This window comes from Pinus tabuliformis, chromosome 5_1, assembly GCF_031772625.1.
Source record: "Pinus tabuliformis cultivar Carrire ecotype Pingquan chromosome 5_1, CPIR1, whole genome shotgun sequence".
Lineage (NCBI taxonomy): Eukaryota > Viridiplantae > Streptophyta > Pinopsida > Pinales > Pinaceae > Pinus > Pinus tabuliformis.
The window spans coordinates 190858433-190881109 of NC_142305.1; the positions used below are offsets into that span (position 1 = coordinate 190858433).

The following is a 22677-nucleotide window of genomic DNA, read 5'->3' on the forward strand; positions in this document are numbered from 1 at the left end:
TGTTATATATAGCATCTGATATAGCTGGGAAAAAGTTTTGTGGTTCTAGCAGAAATTGTTTTATATCTTAGATATTTATTGTTAATTACTAATGCAGGTTACAAACAATCCAGATAACAGATGAAGTCACTAGACAATACAGTATTGATTTTTTTACATGCTGTCCTCTTTTTGGTCCTTTACCTGCCCAAGGCAACGAAAACAACCCTCTCTGATGTCCTTGTGTCACTAGGAATTTGGTTAAGTCTCCAACACCATTCAGTTAACATTCATTCCACTACGGCCATAATCAGTGAGGCACCATAAATTCTCAAAGATATGATATGCTACATGTGTTTACACTTGAGAAGGTTTGTGTTTGTAACACAAAAATTCTTAGAAGAACAGAAATCGCCTATTTCTTCTGTTTTGCAAAAGTTCTAGTACAACAAGTGCAATCCTAGCTATGCTTCATGATGCAACATGAAAGTCAGTGTATTATCTGCACTCAGATTGATATTCTTTCTTTCTTGTAGTGGTGATTTGCTGAAGGCCTACAGGTTTTGTTACCTCTGTCAAGAATGAAAAACACCTTGTTACCCGCCATTTTGTGGGTAATACCCCTAGGAGAATTTTTTTCTCCAAGATGGTCTTCAGCCGGCAGCCAGCAGCCCCTTCCGGGGATCAGCTAGCTCATTGTGCCATTTCTCCGCCACCTAAGCCAACCATGTGGTCCCTCGCCCATCTGCCATGATCGTATGTTTGTTTGAAGGTGGGCCTCTCGAATCTAAAGGTATGCGTTGTCATTTTGAAATTGAGTGTTGTAGTTTGCTTATCATGGACACTTTTCGGTATGGATTTATGGGGGGATTCGGCGAAAAGAATCGGCTAGGTTTGTGCTTCTGTCCCCTAGACACCTTTTAGGAATTAACCTTGGACTCGAGTCCCGTGGGATCTCTTTTATTGACCATTTGGTTCCATGGATGGTATTTCACGGAATACCCTGATTTTGGTTGCATGGTCCCGCTTGTTGGAATTTCTAAGTCAAACCCGTTAGAAACCCTTCATGTACTTTCTGATTTATTCCTACGTACTTGTTCTGTTAATTAACAAGTTATTTACCATGTAAACGCTGGAAATAAATACAAGTACATGCTCAACACATTACAGATCATCAATTGAAGGAAACAAAAGAAGCACACAAGTGATACTGTTGTTTTTGGACCAATGTGCTTGGAAAAACCCAATGCCAGAAAACTGGTGCAACTATTTGCGGGTTTTATTATTATATAGTTTTTGAATACAATCTAGGTGCCAAAACTGGCTCACCCAATCAGAGAATAATCTCGGCAGTAGTACCTCTCCTTTCAAGACAGATGCTCTGGCTGAAACACCAGATAAACACTCCGGCAGCTCTTGAGCTCCAATCTTCCCCACGAAAAACCCCAACGCCAGCCTCGAGGGACTGCATTAGCCCCTTCTGCCCTTTGTGTCAGCTTTCCTGGTAGTTCTGACAATTCCTTGCAGTTCCTGCTATTCCTAGCAGTTCTGGCGTCTGCCCTCTGCGTCAGCTTTCCCGGTTGTTCCGGAAGTTCCCGAAAGTTCCGGCTATTCCTGGTAGTTCCGGCTTCTGCCCTCTGCATCAGCATTTTCGGCTGCTGCGCTGATCCTCTCGGCACTATCTCTGCCTCTCTGCTTCTGTATTCACTGCCCCTTAGCTGCAACTCCAGATCACACTCTCAACTTTCTCAGCAAACCCAGCCCCAGAAAGTCGAAATCTTGATCTCTTGGTGTGTTCTCCAAGTGGCCCTCAAGCCTCCTCTTATACTTTTCTCATTGACAAACCAATGGCCGAGATTAAGTCCTAATCAATGACTAAGATTAGATTTGGCTTGATCCATGTCTTTTGGACCATTCTAACACAATTTTATATTAATTGACATTAATATTTTATTTTCCCTAAGTTTAGACTTAGGGACTCCATTAAAAATATTAATTATTTTAATATCTCCCAAACTGTTTAAAATCTACCCAAACCCTTTCTGGGTATTGGAGATTTCATGTGCCTTAGTCTCTCCACCAATTTTCGTGGCTAGAGCGCATCCGATGCTACACCAAATCAACACTCCCTCTTAGCGAGGATTGTGCTCTAGCAATACTCCTCACTGAGTATTACCCTGATCATCTAGCATCGGTCCCTGTGCTGATGCTAGGCCTACTGCCCAACATCCTCTGCACTGTTGCATCCTGTACTGCTTCCCATGGCCCTGCCACTGCCACTACCACTGCTGCATCCGTACTGCAACTCCCTTTGCATCTTGTTGCTGCCCATGGCTCTGCCATTGCCACTGCTGCATCTGCACTGCAACCCTTCTCATCATGTTGCCCATAACACTACCACTGCTAACTGTTGCACTCAACTCAGTTACTAAGAAGTAACTGATCTCCCAACTCTGACCTCTCCATCAGGGTAGAAACACTCCTCATGTTGAAGCTCCCTCTGTCACTGACAAGTGCTCCCTCTCTGACCTCTGCGATGCTGCAACAACTCTATGCATCTCGCACCGTTTCACACCTCTTTGTGCCATCCTGCATTGGTGCAACACTCCCATGCCTCTCGCACTGTTGTAGCCTGGTAGCCTCGTGATGGACTGGGAATCCTGCACTGTAGCTCCCTCTGTCGCTCCATCCGTATCCGTCTCTACTGACATCGCCAGCACTGCTACTCCTCTTCGAGGCTCTCGTAGCAAGGTATAATCCAAGAGGTTGGGTACCTCGAGAATCATTCCCCTCATCGCCTGTAGTCCGTCTGACTACAGCTCGATGTCTCCCCACTTTCGCTCAAGTGGTGTGTGAGCACTCATGGCACATAGAACAGACAGGATCTTGGCCTTCCAGATGACAAAGTTGGATGCCTCATCCAACCTCTCCTGATCCCTCAGCCCATTCATGGCCATCTCTTTGCTCTTCTTGTCGGCTCCTCCGAGTCTCTTTGCTTCTCGCCTGGAAGTTCTCTGTTTGACTCCTGCTGAGTCTACTTCCCGTATAGAAGTTCTCTGTTCGACTCCTGCTGAGTCTACTTCCCGTCTGGAAGTTCTTTGTTTGACTGCTGCTGAGTCTCTCTACTTTCTGCCTGGAAGTTCTCAGTTTGACTCTTGCCGAGTCTCTCCACTTCCCTTCTGGAAGTTCTCGATTCGACTCCTGCTGAGTCTCTCTACTTCTCGTCCGGAAGATCTCTTTGGACTCCCTTTGAGTCCTGATTTCTCTCCTGGAAATCTTTCTGCCAACTGTCAAGTTGCCCCTCTCCAATCGTTTGTGCAACTACACCATTGATCTGAGTTCCTTGGCTAGAAGTCTGCTTCAGCAACATCTCCCTCCCCTTGGTCTTGCCTTGTTAGGTACTGTTCTAACTACAATACCCCACCAACTTCACTCTGCAACTTACCCACAACCTCCTATACCCCAACAACTGAAGGATTGAGCCACTTGGCTATGCGCAATCCTGACACTGACAAATCAGCAACCCCAGCCAACTGCGTCAGCTCTCCTGGCCTCTGCGTGAGCTTGATTCTGCCTCCCTTAGCCTCTACGCTGTCTTTCTCTAGCCCAAAATGATGACACAACCCCTTTGTGTCACTCCTTCCTCTATCGCCTTTTGCAAGGATTAGCTTTGTCACTCGGGATAGTTGATTTTTGCTGCTGTTGCTCTGCTTGGCTGATGTCCTTAGTTCTCCTGTGATCTGCAACCATGCTCTGATACCATGTTGGAATTTCTAAGTCTAACCCATTAGAAACCCTTCATGTATTTTCTGATTTATTCCTACCTACTTATTCTGTTAATTAACAAGTTATTTACCATGTAAATACTGGAAGTAAATACAAGTACATGCTCAACACATTACAGATCATCAACTGAAGAAAACAAAACAAACACACAAGTGACACTGTTGTTTTTGGACCAATGTCCCCAGAAAAACCTAATGCGGGAAAACTGATGCAACTATTTGAGGGTTTTATTATTATGCAGTTTCTAAATACAATCTGGGTGGAAAAACCAACTCACCCAACAGAGAATAATCTCGGAAGTAGTACCTCTCCTTCGGAGACAGATGCTCCGGCTGAAACCCCAGATAAACACTCTAGCAACTCCTCAGGTCCAATCTACCCCATGAAAAACATCAGCGCCAACCTCTAGGGACTGCGTCAGCCCCTTCTGCCCTCTGTGTTAGCTTTCCCGGCAGTTTCGGCTTCTGCCCTCTACGTCAGCTTTCCCGGCTATTCCAGCAGTTCCCGATAGTTTTGGCTGTTCCCGGTAGTTCCGGCAGCTGATCCTGTTGGCACTACAGTGCCAGCCTCTAGGGATTGCATCAGCCCCTTCTGCCCTCTATGTCAGCGTTCCCGGCAGTTCCGGCTGTTTCCGACAATTCTGGCTTTTGCCATCTACGTCAGCTTTCCTGGAAGTTGCGGTAGTTCCGGACAGTTCCGGCTATTCCCGGTAGTTCCGGCTTCTGCCCTTTGCGTCAGCTTTTTCGGCTATTGCGCTGATCCTCCCGACACTATCTCTCGTTTGCTTTTGTATTCACTGCCCCTCAACTGCAACTCTAGATCACTCTCTCAACTTTCTTAGTAAACCGAGCCCCAGAAAGTCGAAATCTTGATCTCTAGGTGTGTTCTCCAAGTGATCCTCAAGCCTCTTCTTATACTTTTCTCGTTGACAAATCAACGACCGAGATTAAGTCCATAATCAATGACTAAGATTAGATCTAGCTTGATCCATGTCTTTTGGACCATTCTAACACAGTTTTATATTAATAGACATTAATATTTTATTTTCCCTAAGTCTAGACTTAGGGACTCCATTAAAAATATTAATTATTTTAATATCTCCCAAACTATTTAGAATCTATCCAAACCCTTTTTGAGTATTGGGGATCTCATGTGCCTTAGCCCCTCCACGAATTTTTGTGGCTAGAGCACATCTGATGCTACCCCAAATCAACATCGCTCCCTTATCTGCTTATATTACCCTCTTTCCATCCGTTATTGCCCCATTCATCATATGTCCCACTTGGGTCTAAATCCCTCCATCGGGTCCACATAGGGTTAGCTCGCCCCTTCTCCTTGCCCACACTTTGGGTCATGGCCTGGAATGAAGCCTGAAGGTTGATGCAACTAAAAAAAAGTTAAAAGCATATATGGCCACATTAGACAGGAAAAGTACCTCAAAATGCAAAAGATGGTCTGGACAAAAAACGTGGGCAAAAGCCAATACATGAGCTCTACCCCATCATCATGGCCATCACCTTGGTTCCTACAGGCTCTTTGAGCCTTCATCATATAAGAACCCATGATTGTCCCAACTCCGGGTGGGCGATGAACCGCCCCAACATAAAAAAAGGGATTCCACTGCTATATGTTACACATCATGCTTGAAGCCCTTGATCCCCAAGCAATTTATTAGTGAAAATCATAAAACGTCCAAAGTCATATAAAGAAGGGTGGAAAACTAAAGGACGGGGCACCTCATGTTCCACGTTTGCTCCCTCCTACACATTATAAACCGAAGTGTGGGCTTGCCTCTTATTAGGTACTGTTGTACCCCAGCATGTGATCTATGGCTGACCCTTCTCATCCCCTACTTCATCCACCTATTTGTCACATACTGCTAATTTTAGGCAACAACGGTATGTTCTATGCTTTAGAGCAATTTTACTTCAATTTATTTATCAACCCAGTATCAATATTCGGATTAGCAATCACATTAACATGATAGTAAAATGCAGATAGAACATAAACATAAACAGTAGAAGACAAGCCAAGACAAGAGGACACAAGATGTGGCACCAACTAGGGACAAACCTCAATGTGGGGAAATGCTTGATCAAATCTTCTTTTAGTCTCCAATAGTTCAGTAGAGAGAGATGGGACACTTTACAAATCTGATAATTATAACAATAGCAAAGGAGCTCTAACCAGAAAAGTCAACGCTGGTTAATATGGCAAATTTGACCCTCAACAAATTGGTCAACTTCAGTAAACTTCGACCTCCGAACAGCAAGATAAAACAACCCTCAAAATAGTCAAATTCAGCACAGTCAAAGTCTGTTCAAACATACCACCTGCAGTTAGCCCTAGCCACAGTCAACGCTGGTCAACGGTCAACGATTAGCCTCGATTTCTGTGCCCAAAAATGCGGCCTGGCCAAATAGAGGTAGCCTCCCAAAAACGCAGTCAACGCATGTTGGTCAACGCTTGGTCAAACTCTCCAGAAATTCGGTCTCCTGAATTTTCGACCTCTTGAAATTTCGCTCCCCTGAAATTTTGGCCTCTCGAAATTTCAACCTCTTGAAATTTCGCTCTCCTGAAATTTTGGCCTCCTGAAATTTCGCTTTCCTAAAATTTCAGATGTGTGGAGAGAGAGAGGCCCAGAAATCCGTACCCAATCAATGAGGAGAGCGAGAGAGAAGTGTGAAGATGAGTGTGTCCAAATGAGGCTAAGTCACCTTCTATTTATATGCAACGTTGAGGATGAATAGACGTGAGTGTTGGGCTTCTAAGCCTACATAAGTTTGCTGGCCAACCTTGACAATTTGAACATAATCAAAATAAATTCTTAACTTCATTTGTACATGTCAGAATCAGGTGATCTTTAGATCAATCCTACACCTCTTAGAGAGAGGGCTCCAAGAAAAATATCAGTTGTCATAAATAAGATGACCCATGTGGAGTTTGGTCGTAGTTGCCAACTTTAACACTCCCTCTCAACTAGGGAGAACTCCATCTGCTAATCCATCTGCCAATCTGTAGTATCTCTGGTATCACTGCTCTGGTTTGCTGAACTATGACGAAGAAGTGGTCGAGAATGTATGATACCATTCTCTACTGACTCGAAATCAGTCCCAATCAAAGGAGAAGTGTGTCATACCACTCTTACTGACCCGAAGTTAGTTCCAATCAAAAGAGAGTGTCTCATACCACCCTTATTGACGCGAAGCTAGTTCCAATCAAAAGAGAGTGTCTCATACCAATCTTATTGACTTGAAGTCAGTTCCAATATCAATCATCCTAGCATAGGGAGTACAGTGGCACACGATGTGTCCATCGGTAGTACTATGGTCCCTATCCTCATTTCCCTATTCATTTGCCAGATGAGAGGTACTTCCCATGAGTCCCAGATTGCATGGGTAGGATGTCTCAGCAGGAGAAGGATGAACCACTCATCCTGCCTGCATATCGCCAAGGGGTATTGTAGTGAAACGCTGAACCACTCACCTTGTACACAACAAAACTGTAGGTGAAGGCTGGACCACTCACCCTATGGTGGCTCTTCACTCCAAGAAGTACCACAAGACCTCTGGAGCTCCCAAAGCTCATTGTATATCTCATACAGGACACCCATAACAGGGTCTCTCCACGACTCCATGTCGTTCTCGGAAGGCCAAGAACTTGAGCTTCCATAGGGGCTTTGTCAGAATATCGGAAACCTGCTCATCAGACCCAATGTGATGGAGCTTTATTGCTTCTCGTTGTACCATATCCCGGATAAAGTGATACCTGATATCTATATGCTTGGAGCGATCATGAAACACGAGATTCTCTGATAATTGGATCTCACTGGTTGTTGCAAAGGATCACAGTGGTATCCAACGCATGTCTAAACAGCGCACTGAAGAGCTTCCTCAACCAGACAACTTCACAGAAGGCCATACTAGCAACTATGTATTCGGCCTCTGCGGTGCTCAAGGCAACCGATTTCTGCTTCCTGTTCATATAGGATATCAAAGCAGAAACCAAAGAAAAACAACGTCCAGAAGTGCTCTTGCGATCCACCACACAGCCAACCCAATCAACATCAGAATAACCATGCAGCGTCACATGTACGACAGTGTATCTCAGTCCATGAGTGATTGTGCCTCGAAAATATCTTAGAAGATTCTTTGCACCAATCCAATGTATATGATGGGGCTCAACCATATATTGGCTCAATGTGTTAACTGCAAAACATATGTCCAGACAGGAGTTCACCAAGAACATCAATGCTCCTATGAGTTGACGATACTCAGAAGCATTTCCCAATTTAGGTCCAGTAGCACTACCACATAAATTCTTAAAGTTAAGTTCCATCGGAGTAGCCACAGGCTTGCAGTCCACCAAACCAACTCTTTCCAATATCTTCACAACATATTTTCCTTGAGAGCGGAAAATTTCACTTTGCTTTTGCCAGATCTCCAACCCTAGGAAATAGTGCATCGGTCCTAGGTCGTTCATCTCAAATTCAGAAGCCCACTCCCTCTTGCATTTGTGAATGAGAGGGTCTGCACTTCCATCAACTCCATGCTTGATTTTGTACAACCACTTAAAGGTGACAATCGATTTGTCCTGGGGTCTAGGGACCACATCCCAGACATCATTCTTCATAATTGACTCGTATTCTTCATTCATAGCATCCTTCCATACTTGATGCTTTACGACTTCTTCGAATGATGAAGGCTCATTTTGAATGATGGTGCTCATGGCGGTCAAATATCCTTTGATACTTGTTTGGCTTCTTGCTTTCACGGAAAGTCCACCTTGGTGCAATATGTCTTTTGGCATCTTAAGGAGTCTCCCTAAGCCATGAGGGTCTCCTTTTGGAGGAGGGCTCATGAGGAGGAGGATCAATAGGATCCATAGGTTCATCAACATCAGACATCGTTTCGTCTTCTTTTGCACCCTGCTTTCTGGTGCAGCTTCTTTGCCCTTCCTTAGGATAGGAAGGTTGTTGATCTTCCCGAGGGCCATATCTTCGTCAAAGGTGACATCATGACTTATCTCAACTTCCTTGACTAGCCACATAAATTCTACATCCCCTAGAATTTCACTATAGCCCACAAAGATTCCTTTCTTCCAAGATGCACCCAATTTGCTTCTTTTCTCTTTCGGAACATGAAAATATGTGACTTCCAAAAATTCTAAAATGAGAGACATTGGGTTTCTTACCAGTGAACATTTCTTCGGGAGTCTAGAATGTGAAAATTCTTGATCTGAAATTCTACTGCAACAACTGATTTATTTCGCCTACTTATTCTTCACAATAAGTTATTTGCGAAATCCCTTTAGCAAACATTAAAATAACCTCTATTGCAATTATCACATAATTACACAGAGAAAATAACAACGATATACATGCACAAGAACCAATCACATAAACACAATTGTTTTTTGGACAATTGTCTCTGGAAAAACCCAATGTGGGAAAACCGGTGTAGAAGGTGAGGGTTTTATTAATCTTTAGCAACAATCGCTTTACAAGGAATGATTTTACAGAGAAACTGAGAGAAAACACTTGAGACTTTCCCCTAGACACTTTTTGACACCTTGGAGACCCTTCTCCCACTTTTGTGTCACTCTGCGTTGTTTTGCGTTCCTCTGCGTCAACTTGCATGAGAGCTGCGTCTCTCCTGGACTGGACTACATCTCCCTTTGTGCTGTCTCTCAATGCCCCCGCGTCACCTCCTCCTCAGTCACTGACTACTATTTATGCCCTCCTCTTCCTCCACCTTGCAACCCTCCCTCTGAAATCGATCTCCTTCTCTTTGAGAATCGATTTTCCTTGGGATACTGAGTATCTACTGGTGTGTCTCCAAATGATCCTCAAGTCTTCTCTTATACTTTTCTTGTTGATGAATCAACAATTGAGATTAAGCCTCTAATCAACAGCTAAGATTAAAACAGACTCAATCCTCGTCTTTTAAAAGTTTCTCACCCTTATCTTTATTAATACCCATTAGTATTTTTATATTCCTAAGTTTAGACGTAGGAGCCCATTAAAAATATTAATTATTTTAATAACTACTCATCCGGGTGGAATTTCTCCAAACGATTTTTGGGTTTTCGAGATCTCATGTGCCTTAGCCTCTCCACCAAATTTCAAGGCTATAGATCACATCCGATGCTACCCAAAATCAACACTCTTAGTGAGGAATGTGCTCTAGCAATGCTTCACCATAGAAGTATCACACTGATCCTCCGTATAAGTCCTCTGTGCTGATGCTTGACCTGCCCCCCCACATCCACTGCACTGCTGCTTCCTGTATTTCTGCCCATGACACTACCACTGCCACTGCTACATTTGTACTGCAGCACCCTCTCAACATGTTGCATCATGCTTCCCATAGCACTGCCACTGCTAATTGCTGCATTGCAACTCCCGATACTTATCCATTTCTGCTACTGAAATTGATTCTTCACCATCTCCATCTACTCCCTGAAATAAACAAATTTTGTTCTTTCTAGAGCCTTGGTGTGGGTGTCTGCCCCATGTTCTCTTGTAGGAGTGTACCTCAACTGTACTGCCCCTCATTGGACACAGTCTCTGACAAAGTGACACTTGATATCAATGTGCTTCGACCGATCATGAAATACTGGATTCTTAGAGAGCTTGATGCAACTATGATTATCTCATAAAATCCTAGTCACTTCCATCCTTCTCCTGAAAAGATTCACAAGCAATATCTTAAGCCATATGGCTTCGCAGGAAGCGGTGCTAGTTGCCATATATTTTTCTTCAGCTGAGCTTAGAGCCACGACTTTTTGTTTTCTACTACACCAAGAGGTAATTCCTGATCCAATGTTGAAAGAATACACAGTTGTACTTTTCCGATCTGCTGAACTTCCAGCCCAATCTACATCAGTGAACCCACTCAGCCTGATGTCATTGCCTTGTGTGTACATTAGTCCTTGCTCGACTATTCTTTGTATATACCTGAGAACATGTTTGGCTCTAGCCCAGTGCACCCTCTTGGGTTCCCACCATAAACTGACTGAGGGTTTTGACAGTGTAACAAATGTCTGGTCTGGTATTGACCAGATACATCAAGGACCCTATAAGCGGCTTGTAGAAGGTGGGATCAACGTCTTTATCTTCTGATGCATCAATCTTCTTCAAGTTGGTGATCATTGGAGTGGCCATAGATCTATAGTCTCGCATCTTGAATCTCTTCAAGATCTCTGTAGCATATCTCCCTTGTCCAAGGAAGATCTCACGCTTCTGTTGCCAAACTTCCAACCCCAGGAAATAATGCATCTGTCCCAAATCCTTCATGTCGAATTCCGTGGCTAGGTTATTCTTGCAATCTTTGATGAGCCTGGATGATCTTGTCAGGAAAAGATCATCCACATATAACACCAAGATTAGAGGCTCATTCTCCACGACAAGATAGTGAAGATTAGGATTTGTGTCACTCTTGATGAACCCCATCTTTTGCAAGTATCCATCAATTCGACCATACCATGCTATAGGTGCCTGTTTAAGCACATACAAGGCTTTTTTTAATGTGCATACATGATATTTCTTCTCTTGTGTCTCAAAGCCCTCTGGCTGTTCAATGTATACTTCTTCTTCTATCACCCCGTTCAAAAACTCCGTCTTGACATCCATTTGGTGAATCTCCCACCCCATCTGTGCTGCAAGGGATATCACGGTTCTAATAGAAGTATACCTGGCTACTGTGGCGAAGGTTTCTTCGTAGTTTATCCCTTCCTTTTGAGCATACCCCTTAGCCACAAACCTGGCTTTGTATTTCTTGACACAACCGTCTGCAACATATTTGACTTTGTAGATCCATCTCGAACCTACCACTGACCTGTTCTGAGGCCTAGGTACGACTTCCTAGACATCATTGACCATTATAGAAATTTATTCCTCCACTATAGCATCTACCTCTACTTGATGCTAAACGACCTCCTGAAAACTAGAGGGTTCCCCAACTTGAGGTACTAGGTCCTGGTATCTGTCTTGTTGTCTTCGCTCCCTTTTATCATTCCTGGGTGCACAAATGAAGTCTTATGCATCCCATAAAATCTTTCGGAGTTCTTGGCTCGTTCTTCCCTCTGCGATGTCTCTCAATGTCCCTGCGCCACCTCTTCCTCAGTCATTGACTGCTGTTGATGTCATCCTCTTCCTCCACCCTGCAACCCTCCTTCTGAAATCGATCTCCTTCTCTTCCAGAATTGATTTTTCTTGGGATACTGAGTATCGGCTGGTGTGTCTCCAAATGATCCTCAAGTCTTCTCTTATACTTTTCCTGTTGATGAATCAACGATCGAGATTAAGTCGAGGCTTTGAAGTGTCAGAACTAGGTGAACACTTCATCCTACTTCTTCAAGAAGTAGATCCAGGTCTTGCGAGAATAATCATCCGTAAAGGTGAGATAATATAAGTATCCTCCCAAAGAGTTTACGGGCATCATACCAGATATGTCGAAGTGGATCAATTGCAATATATCTGTGGTCTTGGTATTACTCAAGGGGAATGGTCCCCTTGTAAGTTTTCCTTCGTCCCATCCCAGACATACACCTTCATGCTCTACTTTGAACTCGAGCATAACTGTCACCATCTGTCTCACATCGGGTAGGGCCTTATAATGAAGATGGGCAAACCTCTGGTGCCATAGTTCAGATTGTAGAGATGTGTCGCAAGACATGGCTCCCAATGGACTTCCTCTAACTTGATACAAAGTGTCAACCCTGAACCCAAGAGTAAAAGCATCTTTACAATTTATTTTCGAAACACGTACTTTTCCATCAATGGATGCTGCCTTGAATCCTTTGTCCTCCATGGCTGAAATGGATACCAGGTTCTTCTTGAGATCAGGTACATATAGTACTTCTTGCAAATGAATAGTGTTACCTTGATTCAATTGAAGGGTAACATTCCCTACTCCCTTCACGGGATAGGTGGCGTCATTTCCAAGGATGATCTCCAAGTTTGTATCCTTTTCTATCAGATTAGAGAGGGCTTACTTGTATCCGGTGAAGTGCCTTGAGGCATCACTATCAATCAGGCAATTTCCCAAAGTGTCCAGAGGAGAGGCAGTGGAGAGTGCGGATATAAGATAGTACTCTTTTTGCTTATTGTTAACAACATTTGATTCTTCATACCTAGAGTGCCTTGATTTCTTGGAGGGTCGACCATTTCCTTTGATGTCTCGCATTCCTTTTTCCTTTGCCATTGGTCTTGCCATTCCTTTGATCGTTGTTGTTGAAGTTGCCCCTGGAATTATTGTGATCATCATCATGTGATGTGTCCCTTTTATTTGGACACTCCCTTACATAGTGGCCAAACTTATTGCAAACAAAGCACCTACCCTTCTCTCCTCCCTTTGGTCAAGGCTTTCCATGGAAATGACCTTTAGACCCTGCATTATTTCTCCCTTTGGCATGAGCGGAGAATGCAGTGGAGTTGCTTCTATTAGAAGGCATTTCTAGCTTGACCATTCTTGTTTCTTCTTGAATGCATCTTGACATCAATTCTTCAAACTCGGGAATTCGATCATTGTTGAGAATGGTGGTTCTAAATACATACCACTCAGGTGGGAGTCCTCCAAGGGTGGTGAGAGTAAGTGCTCTGTCAGGAATGACTTCTCTAATTGAAATTTGAGAGTAGATCATTCTTGATCTCAGTAATCCTCAAGAAATAGGATTGAATATCCTCGTCCTCTTCCTTCTTAATATCCTTCAACTTAATCTTGAGAAATAAAATTTGATTAGCATTACTAACCTTGAACACGTCGACCAACTTGTCGTAGATCTCCTTGGAGGTCTTCAATTCAGAGATGTAGGCCACCAGATTCTTGTCAATGGAATCCCTGATAATCTTCTTTTCTTTGACTTCTACCCTATTGTACTTGGTCTTTGCAGCAGCCGATGCATTTGAGGGAGGTTCAGGGATTTTACCCTGCACATAGTCCACCACTTCTTTTTCTTCCAAGGTCAAATCAAGAGACATCTTACATCCATGATAGTCAGATTGATCATGGAGCTTGTCTTCAGCTAGGAAGTAGGATGAGGAACCCATTGAACCTTTTTTCGTTGGCCAACTATCTTTGGTGTTTTCTCTTTCACTCTTGCTTGGGTTTTGTCTTCACCTTATCTCTGATACCATGTTAATTTTAGGCAACAATGGTATGTTCTATGTTTTAGAGCAATTTTACCTCAATTTCTTTATTAGCCCAGTATCAATATTCATATTAGCAATCACATCAACATGATAATAAAATGCAGATAGAACATAAACATAAACAGTAGAAGACAAGCCAAGACAAGAGGACAGAAGATGTGGCACCAGTGACTAGCTAGGGACAAACCCCAATGTGGGGAAACCCTTGATCAAATCTTCTTTCAGTCTTCAATAGTTGAATAGAGAGAGTACAATTTACAAATCTGATAATTTATAACAGCAACAAAAGAACCCTAACTAGAAAAGTCAACGCTGGTCAACATGGCAGATTTGACCCTCAACAAATCAGTCAACTTCAGTTAACTTCGGCCTCCAAACAACAAGATCAAACAACCCTCAAAACAGTGAAATTTAGCCTAGTCAACTTGTGGTCAAACACCCCACCTGCGGTCAGCCCTAACTCCAGTCAACACTGGTCAACAGTGAATGTTTATCCTCGATTTTTGTGCCCAGAAATGTGGCATGCCCAAACAAGGATAACCCTTACAAAATCACAGTCAAAGGAGGTCAATGCTTGGTCAAACTGTCCATAAATTTGGTCTCCTGAAATTTCTCTCTTTTGAAATTTCGGCATCTTGAAATTTCGCTCTCCTGAAATTTTGCTGACTTGAAATTTCGGCCACCTGAAATTTCGCTCTCTTGAATTTTTGGCCACTTGAAATTTCGCTCTCTTGAAATTTCAAACGTGTGGAGAGAGAGAGGCCTAGAAATTCGTACCCAATCAATGAGGAGAGAGAGAGGCCCAGAAATTCGTACCCAATCAATGAGGAGAGAGAGAGAGAAGTGTGAAGATGAGTTTGTCCAAATGAGGCTAAGTCACCTTCTATTTATATGCAACGTTGAAGATGAATAGATGTGACTGTTGGGCTTTTGAGCCTACATAAGTTTGCTGGCCGACCTTGATAATTTGACTAGAATTAGTGTGGAGAGGGGGAGGCCCAGAAATTCGTACCCAATCAATGAGGAGAGAGAGGCCCAAAAATTCATACGCAATCAAAGAGGAGAGAGAGAGAAGTGTGAAAATGAGTTTGTCCAAGTGATGCTAAGGCACCTTCTATTTATATGCAACGTTGAGGATAAATAGATGTGACTATTGGGCTTTTGAGCCTACATAAGTTTGCTGGCCGACCATGACAATTTGGCCATAATCAAAATAAATTCATAACCTCATTTGTAGATGTCAAAATCGGATAAAATTTAGATCAATCCTACACATCTTGGAGAGAGGAATCCAAGAAAAATACCAACTGTCTTAAATAAGATGACCCATGTGGATTTTGGCCCTAGTTGCGAATTTTAACACATACCACCACCTTTTGACGGATGTACCTTGACTATAATATCCCCTTTAGAGGTAGAAACCACCTAATAGGATACTTGGCACATCCTGAAGCCCATTATGGAAGGGCAGGGCATTACGAAGTCCCCACCTGTGGTCCATGATTAGGTAAGCACATTAACTTGATTTCTCTAATGACTTGTTGTATTGGAAGGCTAGGGGACACATTGGATCTTATATAGGATTGCATATGGTTTCCATTTGGGTTTGGCCTCCCTATACGGGGTCTTAATCCTCTAGAGGGCTACATTGGCACATATAGGGTGAGTGTTGAGAGACATGGGCCTCCACGACAGCAGATTGCACTTCATGGATCCTCTCAACCATTCAGAAATTGCTAGTTGTTCACTTATTGGACGAGGAGGATGCACCTGATCTGTCATGGCCAGTTGGCCCCAAATCTACACCATACAGTTGGAAGATGATCCAAGACTTGTACGATGATGTGGCATCACCTACATTATCATCCTAGCCCTTGCTAACCACCTACATGCATCTTCGATTTGTTTGGGGACCCATGAGGAGACTTTTGTGCCCCCACATGTCATTTGGAGCACCACAGGTTATTTCAAGGGGCGAACCCCTTATCCACTGCTTTTGAGGGTCCTATTCTTCATTGTGGCACCGATGGACCTTATTAGGCCTCTTAGAGCGACATGCATGGATTATTATTTGACCTCTTGAGAGGCTTACCTTTTCATTTACTACTAGTTTGGTGAACTTCTCACCAAAAGTTGTATTATTAGCACATTATTTTATTTTTGGGGCTGATGGAGGTCAAGGGGGCTAATTCAAACTCCTAAAATGTGTATGAATACAAGTGATGTGAGATCATTTCTCATCATCGCTTTGGATTGGATCTCTCTCAACTTTAGAGAATTTCACATTTTTTTGGAGGATGAATTCGAGCATTTATGGATGAATTTTGATGTATGGTTATTGGTCTATCTTTCTTGGAGCTTCTCTATTGTCATTTATGAATGGTTGTATATACTCTAATGTGTGCAAGTACGAATTTTTGATGTTATTCTTGTTACTTTTGTCATATATGCTGTATTGGGATTTTAGTTATTTTAGGGCTAATTGTTGCATGCAAATTATTGCTTAATATTGTGGGATTGTCTCTATTATAACGTTCCCTTCATGTATGGGCCATGTAGTGTGAGTGAAATCTCCTAGGGGTAAAATCTGACCTTCATAAGTCATTCCTCTTGTGCATTTGAAGTATAGCTGAAAGATTGCTTTCACTTGAGCTAGAGGGTTTGTGAAGTAATTTTGAGGCCTCCTTGACTGGAGATCAAGAAGTCTTACACATAATCAACATAGATTCTTATCCCAAGGACTAAGGCACTGATCTACCAAGGTTTGTCACCAAAACTCTTATTTTTTCACCTTCTCCAAAGTCTAGCCACATTTGGGTGCCTAGGGCATCAATTTCCCGACAAGCTATCCACTGAAAAATTTCGATCTCCTAGGGTTTCCTGCATTGGCCTTTCTCGTAGCCCCCCTCCAAATTTGAAGACGTTTCGGAGGTGGAATTGGGAGAAAAGCCAAGCCTTAGCTCCGAGACCAAAACTTGCCTTGCCATCCCCAAGGCTAGCACTTACCAGGGTCAAACCAACACCTTTGAGTAATTACATTTTCTTTGATCCTCTCTCCACCTTGTATAGGGTAAGAATAAGTCCATTTGGCCTCGTGTGGTCCCACTCCCTTGAAAGACCATTCTTCAAGAACCGTCCAGGATACCAATTCTAACAAGGGTTTTAGGAATTGGGAAACTCCTTCACAAGTCGCATCCCATAAACCTAAGCCTCCAAATCCTCTTTTTCTTTCCGTAGATTACCAAGTACCTTGCTTACAAAGCAAGCAATCTTTATCCTTCAAATTCTGGGAAAGGGTTATTCGGGTCACTCATATCCATTGAGTTATCTTTCATTAGTGACTCCACACATACTGGGTCTCCTCCCATCGATGAAAGTCCATAAACATAAGAGAGCCTTAGCCGAGGTGACAGTGGGCTAAGACTCCATTTGTTGCCCTTGGCCTAGCATTTGCCCTTTAGGGATTCCCCTTGGGTCCCCGGCTAGTTTGAGCGGTAACACACCCTAGAGGAGAGCATGGAAGAGCAAGTTGTTAAGGTCTTATGGTGCCAATTTAGAACACTCACAAGATAAGCTACATGAAACTATATTAAAAGGAGATGGTTTATTGGTTTGAAATGTCTGTGATGTTCTCTAGTTTGTACTGCACTTAGATAACTCTGACTATGACATTGATTTGAAGTAGCCTTAAATTTCCATCCCGTGTTGTTGTAAGGTTCAGAATGACATCAAGAGAACAAAAAGAGACAGTAGTGCATAATTACATTCACGCGCATGGATACAAACAGTTGTAGCAGAAAAAAGTACACATTTAAACTTTACTAATAAGATATTTAGAGACGGTCATGTTTTATATAGTGAACACAGTACTCAATCCCCATGGTAAAACGGAGTCTTTCTTATCTCCTTGGACTCATGTCTCTCTGTATGGAGTGGTTGATGAGAGCTGGTGAGTTCGGTGGTCGTGACCAGTGTTACAAATCCCTACTTGATAAAACTTTATCATACAATATAAAAGATAAGACTTTATTAGATAAATACATCAATCCGTTTTTTGTTATAGTGAAGCTTAATTATGAATAAATACAAACTCACTCCTAGTATTAATGCTCTGAACCCGCTCAAAATTCAAGTGTCCCAGTTGACCATAAAGATAACTTAGATAAGTGTACAATTTTAGCAATTGAGGACGAATAGAATTATGCAAGAGTGAACATTAGCGCTAGTATCGGAGACATTTGACATAGTAGATGCCAGGTCAGTTGTAATAGGAACTAACACCGTTAATCTGAGCGACACAATCAACTGAGTAGGTCGAAGAGATTTCAGCAACCATAGGGATAGGTTGTTGCAAAATAAGTTGGGCTTGTTTCAAAAGAAGCAAATTACATGGAATTCCATGGAAACACCATTTCATGAAGACTGTAGATATTAGTGTCATTGGTGTTGTTAGTTTGGAGGCTGTTGAAACTTTCTATACATCTCTGAATTGGATAACCCGTAAATGTTTTCCTAAAACTGTTTGTTTCTTGACTAATTTTTCACCTTTGATTTTATTTGTGAGCAAAGGTGAATACCAACGCTTCCTTGACCAAGATTGGGTGCACACATGGGCAAATTTGGCTGAAAGACCGTTGGTGCTGTTTCGATGCAGTTTTGCACTTATCACTCAGCTGTATATTACTGAATATTATAGTGTGCTAACATGATGCCTCTTATACGTGTTTGTTGCTTGAATTAGTATATGAAGCGTCTATAGAAAACAGTGCTCCTTGGGATGGTTAAATTTGACTGTGTTTAATCTTTTTCTCCCTCTCTCTTAATATATCCTCTGTGTTGTATTGTTTCATGCAATTATCATGTGGTTTTACTCTTATATCTGTTTATTACTGCTGTTAGAATATTTCGGCACATGCGTAGGTCTGGGTGATTTAGTTTAGCCCAGTTCTGTTTGCAATGTGCATGTAGCTGCTGATTATTACTACATATGTGTACAACTAGGTTGCACGAAACGGGGAAACGGGTACGAGTTTCCGAAACGGGAAGCAATATGAAACGCGACCTGCCCAAATTTTGGAAACGGGAAGCAATATGAAACGCGACCTGCCCAAATTTTGGAAACGGGGAAACGCAAATATATATATATATATGTGCAATCATAAAGCATAAATGATACATTATAATTTATTACATTTAAACATTAAGATTTAATTTACATCACATTTACTCATGAATGATCACATAATGAAAATAAAAATATCGGAATATCCAAAAGCAACCTTTATTATATATCCGTATCTCAAAATCAGCCTTTATTTATATTAATATATGAGGCTGCAAGTGCAATAAAGACTATAAGGCTGCAAGTGAGAGATCCAAATCAGGATTTTCTGCATCCACATCACATTTTTTAGAAGGACCACTGTTGTATTGGGAGTCTCCTCCTACATAGTCGAACGACCTTAGTGCTCTTGATTAAATACAAGTTTCATACCCTAGTACCCTACATGATCTTGATTATTGGGAGTTTCCCCTGCATAGAGGGCTTGGTTCTATTGATTAAATACAAGTTCCATACCCTAGTACATGATAAAATCCAATGGAAACATTGCAATCCCCCCAATCTTGAAATCCTGAAAAACAGATAAGTCTGCTGGATTTTGAGTGAGATCTAAAATTCTACTTTCTCCATATGAAATCCAATGAGGGCGAAACCACTCTCAAACATCCTGAGTCATCATTTTCATCCTTTTACTTTAAGAATTTAACATTACCATGAACTGCATATGCTTCAAACTTCTTGATGAACTGCATATCAACACTAGGGCAAAAATTCACTTTTATAACTTTAGACACGCATCTAGAAGCAACTAGAAGTCACTAACATACCCTGAAAATAAATTAAAACAAAACACAAGTTAATGAGGAAACGTGGGTCGTACGACTGTGAAATGCGTTTCCGGCCGTACTAGCCAAGTTTCTATTTCGGGAAACGTGGCAGTACGGCCGGAAACGCGTTTCACGGCCGTACCAAATGCGTTTCCGCGTTTCGTACCAGTTTCCGTACGGAAACGGACCTCTGTACCACATTTCCTGCAACATAGGTGTACAAGTATCTTTATAGCCTCTTTAAATGCAGTAACACTCTTGCATCTGGTGCTCTGGCATTTACTATTATCTTGGAATTCCCTTTGGTAAAGTTCCCGTTTTCTGTTGAAGTTCCTGTTTTCTGTTGTATATTTGTTTGTAGCCTTTGTATTTCTATAAATTTAGGTTCACATTTTTTATTTGTTGAATGGTGTTGTCATTGATGCCAATGCCCATTCATGAACACTCTTAATATCTGTCTCGATTGCATTAGTTGGAAGCTCAAATGGAAGGATGTCTGGAAACCATGGTAGCCCCGCATTTGTTGAGGCTTTTGAGGATGAGGCTCAGTGAAGTTGATCTCAGGATCATGCTTATTAGTTTCTCCTCGTCGAGCCGATTCCAGTGGTATTTGGCATGCCCCAAGAGCCCTCACAATTTGAGAGATATCCTTGTTTGACGTTGAAGCCCCCAACCTGTGGGAAAACCCCCCAAAGGGTGATGATATGGAAGCTCTTCTTTGATGAAGTCAAATGTTCAAGTAATGTAGCTCTTCTCCAATAAATTAAAAATTGCAAAAGGTCATTTTCATGGATTTTCAAGTCTATTTCAAAAATAAAAACTCAAGAAAAGGATTTTGGGTTTTTTGAATTTCAAATTAAAAAACCCTCAGTTTTTTTTTCCCTGCAACATTTTTGAAACTCAAATATATATTTCCCTCCAAAATTGGAATTCGACTTCCTCTTAGGAGCCCCTCCAAAAACTATAAAAATGCATTAGACCTCACCTCTTAAGGGATGATCTTAATGCATATCTTTGTGTGATCAAAGCTCCGAAAATATCGGCCTTGAGGAGTCTTGAAAACATAACAAGGACGCAGGATCAGTTGAAGGGTTTTTGTTATGAATCTTGGGACAAAGGGTTTCACTATTGTATGAGTTTATGCAGGACCTCACAAGACCGAATTTGCTTGCAAAACTTTTGAGCTTCCATCTTTGTGGTTTCGGCGTTCTCTAAGGCACCAATTCTGTCTCAAAACCAACGAAGAACCTCTTTTCTGTTAGCGGATTGTTTAAGCACCCACTTGAAGTTGTTTGCAGCCTAAATCACTGAGGTTCGATAGGGTTGCAACTCTTAAAAGTTTGCATTCTTGATGAAATTACAGAGTTTCTCAGCCTAGGTTTTCCTCAGAAAGCTATTCTTGGCATCGACAAGAAAATTGATTGTTATTAGGCCTGGGGCTGCTCTAGAAGTTGATAATTTTTGAGTCTTGAATATTGTCCATGATAACAATGGCCTAATTGAAGTTGCACCAGTCTGGTAACATTAGTCCCTACAACAAAAAAATTCTCAAGTATTGTGACAGTCGTTTGAAGAGTTTTGGCCTAATATATATGTCTGGAGTGAGCTGTTTGGTCTCACTGTTCTGAAGCCGTGGAGGTCTTGATTCAGATATATATATATATATATATATATACATGTCTGCCAAGAAGGAACAAAGCTGACCTTTATGCAAGTATTGAATCAGAGGTATGTTACATGGGTGTCTTGTAGCTGCTCTTTTCTTTAAATATTTGCTTTTGATTGAACTCTCTTATGTCATGATCCTGAAAATAAGGACAAAGTCTAGCACAATGAGTTTCTATATGGCATAATGGGTCTTCATTAAAGTCTCTTTGTATAAATGTTGCTGCCCTCGAGGAGTCTAACCTGTAAGGGTAACTTAACAAGAGAACCTACAATTGTATAACATTGACTTCAACAAACGACAATATTTATGTTGTGTTACGAGGATAGGCTGGATGTTTGGAGCAGATCTCACGTTCATGTAACCTGTGTCTTCTTAGAGCAGACCTTGCAGTCGTATCGTCCTGTAACAGGATGTAGGGATATTATTATCTCATTTTTCATTTGAGATTGAAGTATAGAGGCTTGAAGATGTTGCTGGTACAATTTGGTGAAGCTCACAATAATGTTCATTCTATGTACACTTGAATGTGACAAATGACCTTGTTGACAATGGTGAAACCTTTGATGGCAGTAATCTTTGTTATTGATATGACAGAGTTAACATGGTACTGATCCTTAATGTGACAATAATCTTGCATAACAGTGACATTGGTATTGGCAATAGTGTGTGACTTGGTAGCGATATAGTATTCACAGCGATGTGTACTCTACAGGATGCCAGTGACCTAGTGATTGTGCTATTTGGCAGTAATATTACACAGTTTTGAAAGCTGGCAATATGATATACAATGAGACAGTGATAATGATGTGTATGACAACAGGATAGTGACTTTGACAGTGTCATTGATATAGATCTATGATAGTGATCTTCATGATTGTGCTTTGGATATGATGACTGTGACTTTGCATGACAAAGACCTCACCTTTATGTTTGTAGTTGATGTGTGTGTAACAGTGTAACATATGATAGTTGATTGAGGTGACATCGTATATGACAGTGATACCTACAATGATAATTGGCAACATTGGATACCAGTGACCTTGATACGACAGAGAACCTTGATGAATGACAGTGACAGTGATGTACTTGACTATGACCTTGTTGCAGTGACAAGTGACACCTACTTTGTTGCTGTGATGTATATTGAGAGTTGTGACAACGTCTAGGGTTTGAGACAACAGAAAGGGATAGCATGATTTTG

At 41.8% G+C, this 22677-nt stretch overlaps 1 protein-coding gene across 2 annotated transcripts in view; it reads left to right on the plus strand.

Moving 5' to 3' along the window:
- LOC149164049 (DNA-directed RNA polymerase D subunit 2b-like) overlaps window positions 1-22677 on the plus strand; it is a 285673-nt gene that overhangs the window by 199545 nt on the left and 63451 nt on the right. The gene's annotated exons all lie outside the window — the stretch shown is intronic.